The 9,791-nt window shown below is 35.7% G+C and overlaps 1 long non-coding RNA gene across 1 annotated transcript; it reads right to left on the bottom strand.

Moving 5' to 3' along the window:
- Window positions 1-3,221: 3,221 nt before the first annotated feature.
- Window positions 3,222-5,939, bottom strand: LOC113333761. Its single transcript, XR_003352326.1, has 3 exons — window positions 5,780-5,939; window positions 5,638-5,699; window positions 3,222-3,677 (listed from the first exon to the last, which is right to left on the bottom strand). It is a non-coding gene; the product is annotated as an uncharacterized LOC113333761 (long non-coding RNA).
- Between the last annotated feature and the right edge of the window lie 3,852 nt (window positions 5,940-9,791).

The raw sequence follows: 9,791 nt of genomic DNA, 5'->3' as shown, positions 1-9,791 counted from the left end.
AATGGTACACTCACTATGGAATTTGATAAGGAGATCATTCGTTTCAGCATATTTGAGGCCATGAGTCATCCTAGTGATGTGCACTCCGCTTTCTCTATTGATTCGTTAGCACAACAAATGTTTGATTTGAGCAATGAAGATAAACTTGGAGTTGTGTTGCGAAATAACATTGGTTTGGACATTCATGGGAAGCCGAATTTGGACGTCGGCTTAGTCAAAGATCTAGTAGAGATGTGTGGTGATTTAACAAAATTACAAGAAGCTCAAACGAGTAATATCTCTTATATTTCTTTACCCGTAACTAATGAGGTTCCTTTACCTTCTATTGTGCAGGCACTTAAACTAGAATTGAAGCCTCTTCCCGGTCACTTAAAGTATGCCTACTAGGGTGATAAATAGGATCTTCCGGTGATTATTACAAAGAATCCAAATGCCATATAAGAAGAACGTCTACTTCGGGTTCTGAAGGAGCACAAAACGGTCATTGGTTGGACAATTGCTGACATTAAAGGCATTATTACATCAATGTGCATGCATAGAATCCTTATGGAAGATGATAGCAAGCCAGTACGTGATGATCATCCTAGGATTAACCCCCCAATGATGGAGGTCGTGAAGAAAGATATCCTCAAATTGCTAAGTGTGGGGGTAATTTACCCAATTTATGACAACAAATGGGTTAGTCCGGTACAAGTGGTGCCTTAGAAATCGGGTGTCACTGTTGTTAGAAATCAAGATGATGAACTTGTTCCTACAAGAGTTCAAACAAGATGGAGAGTATGCATATATTACAGAAAGCTTAATGGCGCAACTAGAAAGGATCACTTTCCTTTGCCTTTCATTAATCAAATGCTAGAGATAGGTTAGCGGGACATTCACATTATTGCTTTTTGGACGGTTATTCGGGGTACAATCAAATTTTCATTACACCTGAGGATCAAGAGAAGACTACTTTTATTTGTCCTTTCGGTAAATTTTCATACAGGAGAATGTCGTTTGGTCTTTGCAATGCTCCTGCCACTTTTCAGAGATGTATGGTTAATATATTTTCTGATTACGTGGAAAACATCATTGAGGTATTTATGGAAGACTTTAGTGTTTATGGTGATTCATTTGATATTTGTTTAAACAACCTTAAACTTGTGCTTAAAAGATGCATAGACACTAATCTTGTTTTAAATTGGGAGAAATGTCATTTTATGGTAAACCATGGAATTGTACTTGGTCACATCGTGTCCTCTCAAGGGATCGAGGTAGACAAGGCAAAGATAGATTTGATTAGGAACTTACAATACCCCACTTCGGTGAGGGAGATTTGCTCATTTCTTGGTCATGCAGGTTTTTATAGGAGGTTTATTAAAGATTTCTCCAAAATCTCAATGACGATGTGCAAATTATTGCAAAAGAAGGTTTCCTTTAACTTCGACCAGGAGCGCATGGATGCCTTTGATAAATTGAAGGAATTGTTGACTACTGCACCAATTATTAAGTCACCTGACTGGAGCTTTCCATTTGAATTGATGTGTGATGCAAGTGACTACGCGGTTGGAGCTGTTTTGGGTCAAAGAGTGGATAAGCTGCCCCATGTGATTTATTATGCATCTAGGACTCTAAACAATGCTCAAATTAACTATTCTACCACCGAGAAAGAGTTGCTGGCTATAGTGTTTGCACTATAAAAATTTAGATCATATTTGGTGGGTGCAAAAGTGGTTGTATATTCCGATCACGCAACACTTAGGTACCCACTGAAGAAGAAAGAAGCTAAGCCAAGGCTTATACGGTGGATATTGTTGTTACAAGAATTTGATTATGAAATCAAGAATAAGAGAGGTGTTGAGAATATTGTTGCGGATCATCTTAGTAGACTTGTTGTTTCCGAAGAAGAACTTCCGTTACACGATCGTTTTCCAGACGAACAACTTTTCTCAATTGAAGATTCAGCACCTTGGTACGCTGATATAGTGAACTACTTGGTTACAAGGAAAGTACCTAGTACAATGTATAATTTTCAAAAGATTAAACTTAAAAAGATAGTCAAGCAGTATGTGTGGGATGAGCCCTACTTGTGGAAATATGGTTCCGATCAGATAATTCACAGGTGCATACCTAATTCTGAATTTCAATCCATCCTTACTTTTTTCCATACTTATATATGTGGTGGTCATTTTGGTTCTAAATGTACCGCTCTCAAAGTCCTTGAGAGTGGCTTTTATTGGCTGACCCTATTTGAGGATGCATATGCTTTTCGCAAATCTTGTGATAGATGTCAATGAATGTGCAATCTAAGTGCTCGAAATCAAATGCCGCTCAACCCTATTCTCACTGTCGAGATTTTAATGTGTGGGGTATTGATTTTATGGGCCCTTTTGTTAATTTGAATGGAAAATTTTATATACTTCTTGCTGTGGATTATGTTTCAAAATGGATGGAAGCTAAAGCCACCCCTACTAATGATTCTCAAGTTATTTGTGAATGAATATATTTTTTCTAGACATGGTACAACAAGAGTGGTTATCAGTGATGGAGGCTCGCACTTCAAGAAATCCTTCCATGCTCTCTTCAAGAAGTACAACATTACATACAAGATTGGTACGCCGTATCACCCACAAAGAATTCTCTTCCAGTTTGTCCACAAGAAAATTTCTTGACAAGGTTACTTCGGCTTTTTCTTCACGGTGAATCTTTAATTGAGAGTCACGATCATTAACCATACCAATAAGTATATTGACTTTGTGTTTCAACCTAATAACTTCAGCGGATTGAATTCTAGCTTGTCCTAGCTGCATTTTCTTTGGCTGATTTCCTTTCTACTTCATAGCCAGACTCATCGCTAAGGTAAAGAGAATAACACTTATCAATATTTGTATATTTCATGGGAACAAGATGTACGTCTATATTTGAGTCGAACAAGTATTTCTCTTTAATAGATTCCAAAGAAACAAATTTTTTATTCCTGGTGATGTGTTTGCCAAAGACATCACTTCTGTAACGGACCAGATATTTTCCTTCCAACAGGTTGGATTTCAACCCGTCCGGCAAGGACAAACCCCCGTTCCGTCACTCAGAAATATAAAACGGTATGTAAATACGGAAATTTTTTTACAAAATAAATAATTAAAGAGCCCACATTGGAAGAAAATGTGTACATCCTTTTCCATAAAAAAATGCTGGGAAATCAATGTAGCAAATGTTAAGTACACATAGTAGGTCACTGCATAGATCCAAACTTAAATTAAATTAAACAAGTTTCGAAATCCAAAATGAAACATAGGATTGTGAGTATGCAGTACGCTTAAGTAATGTTTCGTAACAAGGTTGAACACACGGTAGTAAAATAAAATCAGTTACCGTCCATGCCATCCTTGTAGATATCATTTGAAAACTTATTAGTATTACACAATACACACAGTAGAAAGCTCTATGTGGCACGATTCATATTGCTACAATTAGATTCAGCAACAAAGAGATTTTAGAATGCAGTACTGTATACATTTAAAAGTCAGACCATAGTTTAAATATACACAAAGAAAAACATGATTCAGTTCCCACAAGAAGATACCCCAAAACAACCCATGATATATATATATACAAGGACAACAATATATACCACATTGTGCCCATAGCTCCATGGCGTAAGCTTCTCTCAGCCTACCACATCGAGCTAGCTCTAAGTTCTGTGGAAAAACAAAACAAGGGGTGAGCCACGGCCCAGTAGGGGTTACAACGGTAATCGAATGCCATCTAAAACATCAAACTAAAATGTGAAATTCGTAATTAAATGTAAAGCATATGTTCATAAACATTTGTAAGCTGCCATTCAATTAAATTCAGATAGAATCACTCTACTATTTACAAGGCCAGTGCCAACGTCAGGGTAGTCCGATACCAGCCACTGTTATCAAACAAATGGTCTTCCGGGTTGCTACCCGTAGGTGGGTTGCCAATTAAGGCCCGACGGTCCTATAATAGAGTTCTATGGTTTCCAAATCCAGTTGTCATAATGGAAACATCACAAACCAAGTTCTAAAGAATCTCGTCAATCCATAATTGAAAACTTACTTAAAGATAAGCGTCGATAGCATTCTCAAAAACCTTACCCAAAACACATTTTCGAGAGCATAATATAAGCTTGTAGATCCAGGAAGTGGGAAAATCCTCATGCAATGTAACATACTCAAATTATTGGAAATCAGTAGCTCAATCAGAATTAGCCGTAGGTAGTAAAACAACACTCACCAAGATTTCAGAACCACAAACATGTGATTAAGTTTGAAGTACAGTTAAAATAACAAAATTGAAAACTAATATTTATAAATGGTGAAATAAATCTCTAGTCAAAGTGGATGGTGATACAAGCCGCAACAATCCAATTAAATAGTATTTTCATATCATAGAAATATTTCAAGACTTTGAAATAGCAAGAGCGCTCAACGTGAATCGTAAAATCTGAGAAGGTCCAGAAATTTCAGTTTTGACTGCTCGTAATCAAAAATTCGTAGAAAATTCATTACACAACCGAATTCAGTAAACTTGGTCTCGTTGAAAAGATGAAAACACCCTCTTTAAAGTAAAAATAATAGGGAAATGTAATAAGTTCTATATCTTTATCAAAATGTATCGACAAAACAGGACAGAAGTTACACTTTCAGAAAATGCAGTTTTGATAGTCTATAATCAAAAATTCGTACATAATTCGTTACGCAGCGGAAATCAGCAAATCATGCCTCATTGGAAATATGAAAGAGTCTTCTTTAATATAAAAATGATAAGCAGGAGTAAAGAGATGCATAGCTGTGCATAAAGATCGCGAAAAAACAGGACAATACCTTCATGTTCAGAAAATTTCAGTTTCACAAGTCTCTAATAGAAAATTCGTTTAAAATTCATTTGGTGTTGGATTTCGGAAAATTTGGTCTTGTTGGAAAGATAAGAAAATCTTATTTAATATTAAAATGATAGCACAAAGAAATGAGCTTTATAGCTGTGTCAAAACCGTCTCGACAAACAAGGCAGGAACATGTTTCAGAAAAATTCCAGTTTTGGCAAGCTCCGACCAAAATTTGTACGAAAATCATTGGGTGATGGAATTCAGTAATTTTGATCTTGTTGAAAAACCAAGAAAAGCCTCTATAACATAAAAATGATAAACAAAGGAATAATGAGCATAGCTATGTCGAGAAGTCCCAATAGAACATGACCATAATCGCGTTTTCAGAAATTTAAAATTCTTTTCACAAACATGCAATGTGCTATCTTTGAAACTGAATTGGGGACTTGAATTTTGGTGCAAATCATAACTAAAATAAATTTAAACCATCCCTAATATTAAAGAATGAAATATGTAGCTTCTTATGTTGTAAATATTACAAACTCATTCAAAAACCAACAATAAAGCATGGATTTCGAACTAAGTTAGGGAAAATATCAACCAGACCACTTTGATTAGGTTTTCAAATTGATAAGAAATATTTAAACAAGTTTCACAGTGGAATCAGTTTATAAGCGAACCAACACAAACCCATTTCTTATTTGTCTAGAAACATGCTTTATAAAGAAGAAATGATCAAGTTTAAGGGTTAGAAACAAAGTCGCACAAACTGAAGATTAAATCAATTCGGTGAAAAAAAACCCTACCTTGACGCAATTAAACCAGAGAGAATCTCAGCACTACGTTTGGGATAGTTAAATGAAGGTTTCTGTACATTGAATCAAACCATGCTAAAATCAGTCACACGTAAAATTATTTTGTGAAGAAAGAAATGGAAGAAAATCCTACCTCGAACGAGATTCAATGGAAACAGTAATCCCTCAAGTTGGTATTTCAAATTTGGGGAAAGAACAACAATTTCTTTTTCGTTTCTTATCAACACAGGGAATGAAGAGTGAACAACAAGAGGTAGACGGAATGAACAAGGAGCATAAATTTTATCTTTTTTTTTTATACAGAATTCAGAATGATGAAAATGTCCATGTCCACTTCTTCTTGTGACACATACACACCTAGTTGTCAAGTAGTCAACTCTAGTCCCAATCCTAGTTAGTAAGTTCGCGAATGATTCGCGAATCATTCGCGAATTTTTCCGTATCACGAATTTTACCGTCTTATTCGCGTACGTTTGCAACTCCGAACCCAAGTCGCGTATTATGTGGCATTCCAGAATTATTCGCGAACCGTTCACGAATTTTACGTATCCCGAATGATACGTCCGCTTAAACGACTGAAGAGATTTGAAGGTGAAGGTGAGAGAGATCTCAAACTCACTAACCAAGCATCTAAACCACCATACGACGTCTTCTTGGATAACTAATGTTGTATATATTATTAATATCATCATATTAAGTTTAGTTTTTCTTTAAATAACTCACACATATGCATAAAAATTGGTCTATGACCTTATAAATACAAATTATTTGTTATATATAGATACCGAATTTTCAGAGCCGAACTCACATTTATAAATCGAATTATACACGTACGTATGCCGTTCCGAATTACTGACGAATCACGTCCCGTTGACCGAATTTTGGACCGAATCTGGATTTTACAAAACCGTATAATACTCGTACGTTTGCCGTTCCGTACGTTTGCCGAATCCCGAATTGCTAACTAGGGTCCCAATCAACTCCATAAAAAAACTAATTAAACTCTGTCCCTTACCAAGGGATAGAAAAGTGATTAATAACACCCTACATGGAACTCAAGGAAACCACCTCGCATTCCAAATGCGAGGAACAACAATACTAGAATCCGTGCACCCACATTGTATAATCCGAGCACAACACGAGTAGGTTGGGCTCAAGCCCACAACCCAAGTTAAGTTTCTGCGAATGTTACAACTTCTTTCCATAAAGTCAGATTGCTATAAAAACAGACTTGTGAGGTCTTAGTGTGTTTACCTGCTCTGATACCAATTGAAAAAGCAGGGGTATAACAACCACACCCAATAATTCGTTCGACAATCTATATGGACTAAACTCCAATAGAATTTCGAGAGCACCAACTTAAAAGTGAGACTCAATCAAGAAATATATCAAAGAGCTTTATCTCTTTTTCTCGACACAATCAATAAATCGAACATATAGAAATCTGTGAGCTTGATTGATATGAAAAATAACTTGGACAGTACCAAAGACCAATGCCCAAGTGTCAATCAAGTTATATCCAACAAGCAAGGTAGGATTTATCAATTGATTGAACTACGCACAAACTGTGATATGTCAATTATACAAACAAATATAATGCGGAAAATAAATAACACAGACACCAGAAACTTTGTTAACGAGGAAACTGCAAATGCAGAAAAACCCCGGGACCTAGTCCAGCTTTGAACACCACACTGTATTAAGCCGCTACAGACACTAGCCTACTCCAAGTTAGCTTCAGACGGGAATGTAGTTGAGCCCTAACCAAGTCTCACACCGATTAAGGTATAGTCGCGTTCCTTACGCCTCTAAAACCACGTCGGGTCCTGCGCACTTGATTCCCTTAGCTGATCTCACCCACAACTAAGAGTTGCTACGTCCCAAAGTCGAAGATTTATGAACAAATTTGTCTCCCACAAATATATATATATATATATATTCTTTATTCGGTTTTTGTTCCATCTTTTGATACAAAGATCAAGGTGAACAGGAACCCACTGATAATCCGGTCTTATACTACCGAAGAGCAGCCTAGAAATATCAGTCACCTCACAATAACCTAACTGATTAACAGAAGAATTATTGCGGAATCACAAGAGTCTAAAACGAAGAACTGTTGTGATTAATTTTTATATCTTACCTATCGGAGATAAATCTCGAGTAAATCTTAGAGAAGATAAAACTCAATAGGATAGAACAGGTAACATCAGAATACGCAACTACAGAGAAAATAGTTGGATATGGCTTCGCGAATCCCAAATGAAGTCTTAAAGTCGTTAACCTAATAATGATTTTGGAAAACACCTTATAAAGGAGAATCGACTCTAGTTTGCAAGTAGGACACAACAAAGTGTCGGGATTAGGTTTTCCAGTTGTTAGATTACTCCCTTATATAGTATTTTAAATCAGGGTTTGCTTTCAATCAAAGCTAAGATAACTTAGTAACAAAGCATCCAATACTTACCGTTAGATGGAATTATGATTTAAGATTCAAGCTAAGTTTTCTTAAATCAAAGCAATATTTCTCCACCGTTAGATGGTCTTATCTTGCCACACACAAATGAAATATACATTCATTAAGATATGGGTAACCGTACCTAAACGTGTATATTGAGTTGGCTCATAATAGTTAACCAAAGTTAGCCATATGAGCACTTTTGTCTTAACCACATTCATCTAACACTTCTAGATCAAATATGATGATCAATCAATCATGAAAGATAATCAAACGAATCTAATTGTGTTTCACCAAGAGTTGTTCAATTGTGCACTATCTTATAGAAATATATATGAACAAATTGAAACAAAATCGGATTGATTCGTAACCATACAAAGTATTTATACAAGAATCAATTCGTTAACATTAAGCCACAGTTTTAAAAGATTGCATTCCTTAATTCATAAATGTTTTAGTTCATGAATATGAGAATCATACATTACCGATATTATAACTTAACCACTGTGTTCGCAAACTATGTACGCGAACAGCAGCTCCGGACCTTGGCCTGTCAAGCCGTTCGCAAACCCGGTTCGCAAAAAACTGTCCCGGACCTAACTCAGGCAAAACCGTTCGCATACTAAGTACGCAAACAAGGTTCTCGGACCTTCATAAGTAAAACCGTTCACATACTAAGTACGCAAACAAGGTTCCCGGACCTGAATTATACCAATACAGTTCGCATACTAGGTATGCATACCGTGTTATATCTAGACATAGGTAATTGTTCTAAACTCTCATTTGAATCATTGAAAGATCCTTAGAAGACGACAATGTTAATCTCACACATACCATTAGCTTCAAGTAATTTTCAAGTGATTGAATGATCAATACGAAAATTCTCAAGTTAACATCAATTGACTGTCTCACACAAATCATGTAAGATGTTCAAGGTAATTTTCACACGATTGACTTAATATTTAGTTTCTAACAAATAAATTGTCTCCAACTAAACTCGTCAAGAATATGATGAACATAGTTAAAGCAAAAAGCTTCCAACACGTATTTCGAGAAATAGATAAACGAGATAAACTCAACTCGAAATATCAAATGTGTATAATATAAAAGTCTATATATCTATATGAATTATTCTCATTAGAATATAGAATACAATACACTTCTTAGTGATAGATAAGCTTTAGTCTCCACATACCTTTTGTTGATGAAGTTTCTCCAAGCTCTCCTCAGTAGATCTTCGTCTTCAATTGGTGAACGCCATGAAGTCTAAAGATCAACTACACATTCTATTCTAATCCGAGACATAGATAAGTAGACTAGAAATCAAATATATAGTTTCGATCAACTAAACTTGACAAACAAGCTTGAGATAGCAACGCTTGCGATTTCGACCAAGCAGTGCTCTAACAATCTCCCATTTGTCAATTTTAGTGACAAAACTATCAATACATATAGATTACAAAATAAATAAACTTTGTAGATTCTCATCCATCATGCTTGATTTCCTTGGCTCTTCAACATTCCTTGAATTCTTCGCTACTCCAAGTACTCCAACGATTTTGAACGTGTTCAACTCAGCATCATTGTTTTTGAAGATCTTTAGCCATAACAATAAGAAAACTGATGTTCTTAATCATTGTTATACAGTGTCATAGTATTATTATACAGAATCAAAGTCCAATTATATCAC

Source organism: Papaver somniferum, unplaced genomic scaffold, assembly GCF_003573695.1.
Source record: "Papaver somniferum cultivar HN1 unplaced genomic scaffold, ASM357369v1 unplaced-scaffold_133, whole genome shotgun sequence".
In the NCBI taxonomy this organism is placed as follows: Eukaryota; Viridiplantae; Streptophyta; class Magnoliopsida; order Ranunculales; family Papaveraceae; genus Papaver; species Papaver somniferum.
Note: the sequence above shows the minus strand (reverse complement) of the source record. Positions and strands in the feature narration are given on the sequence as shown.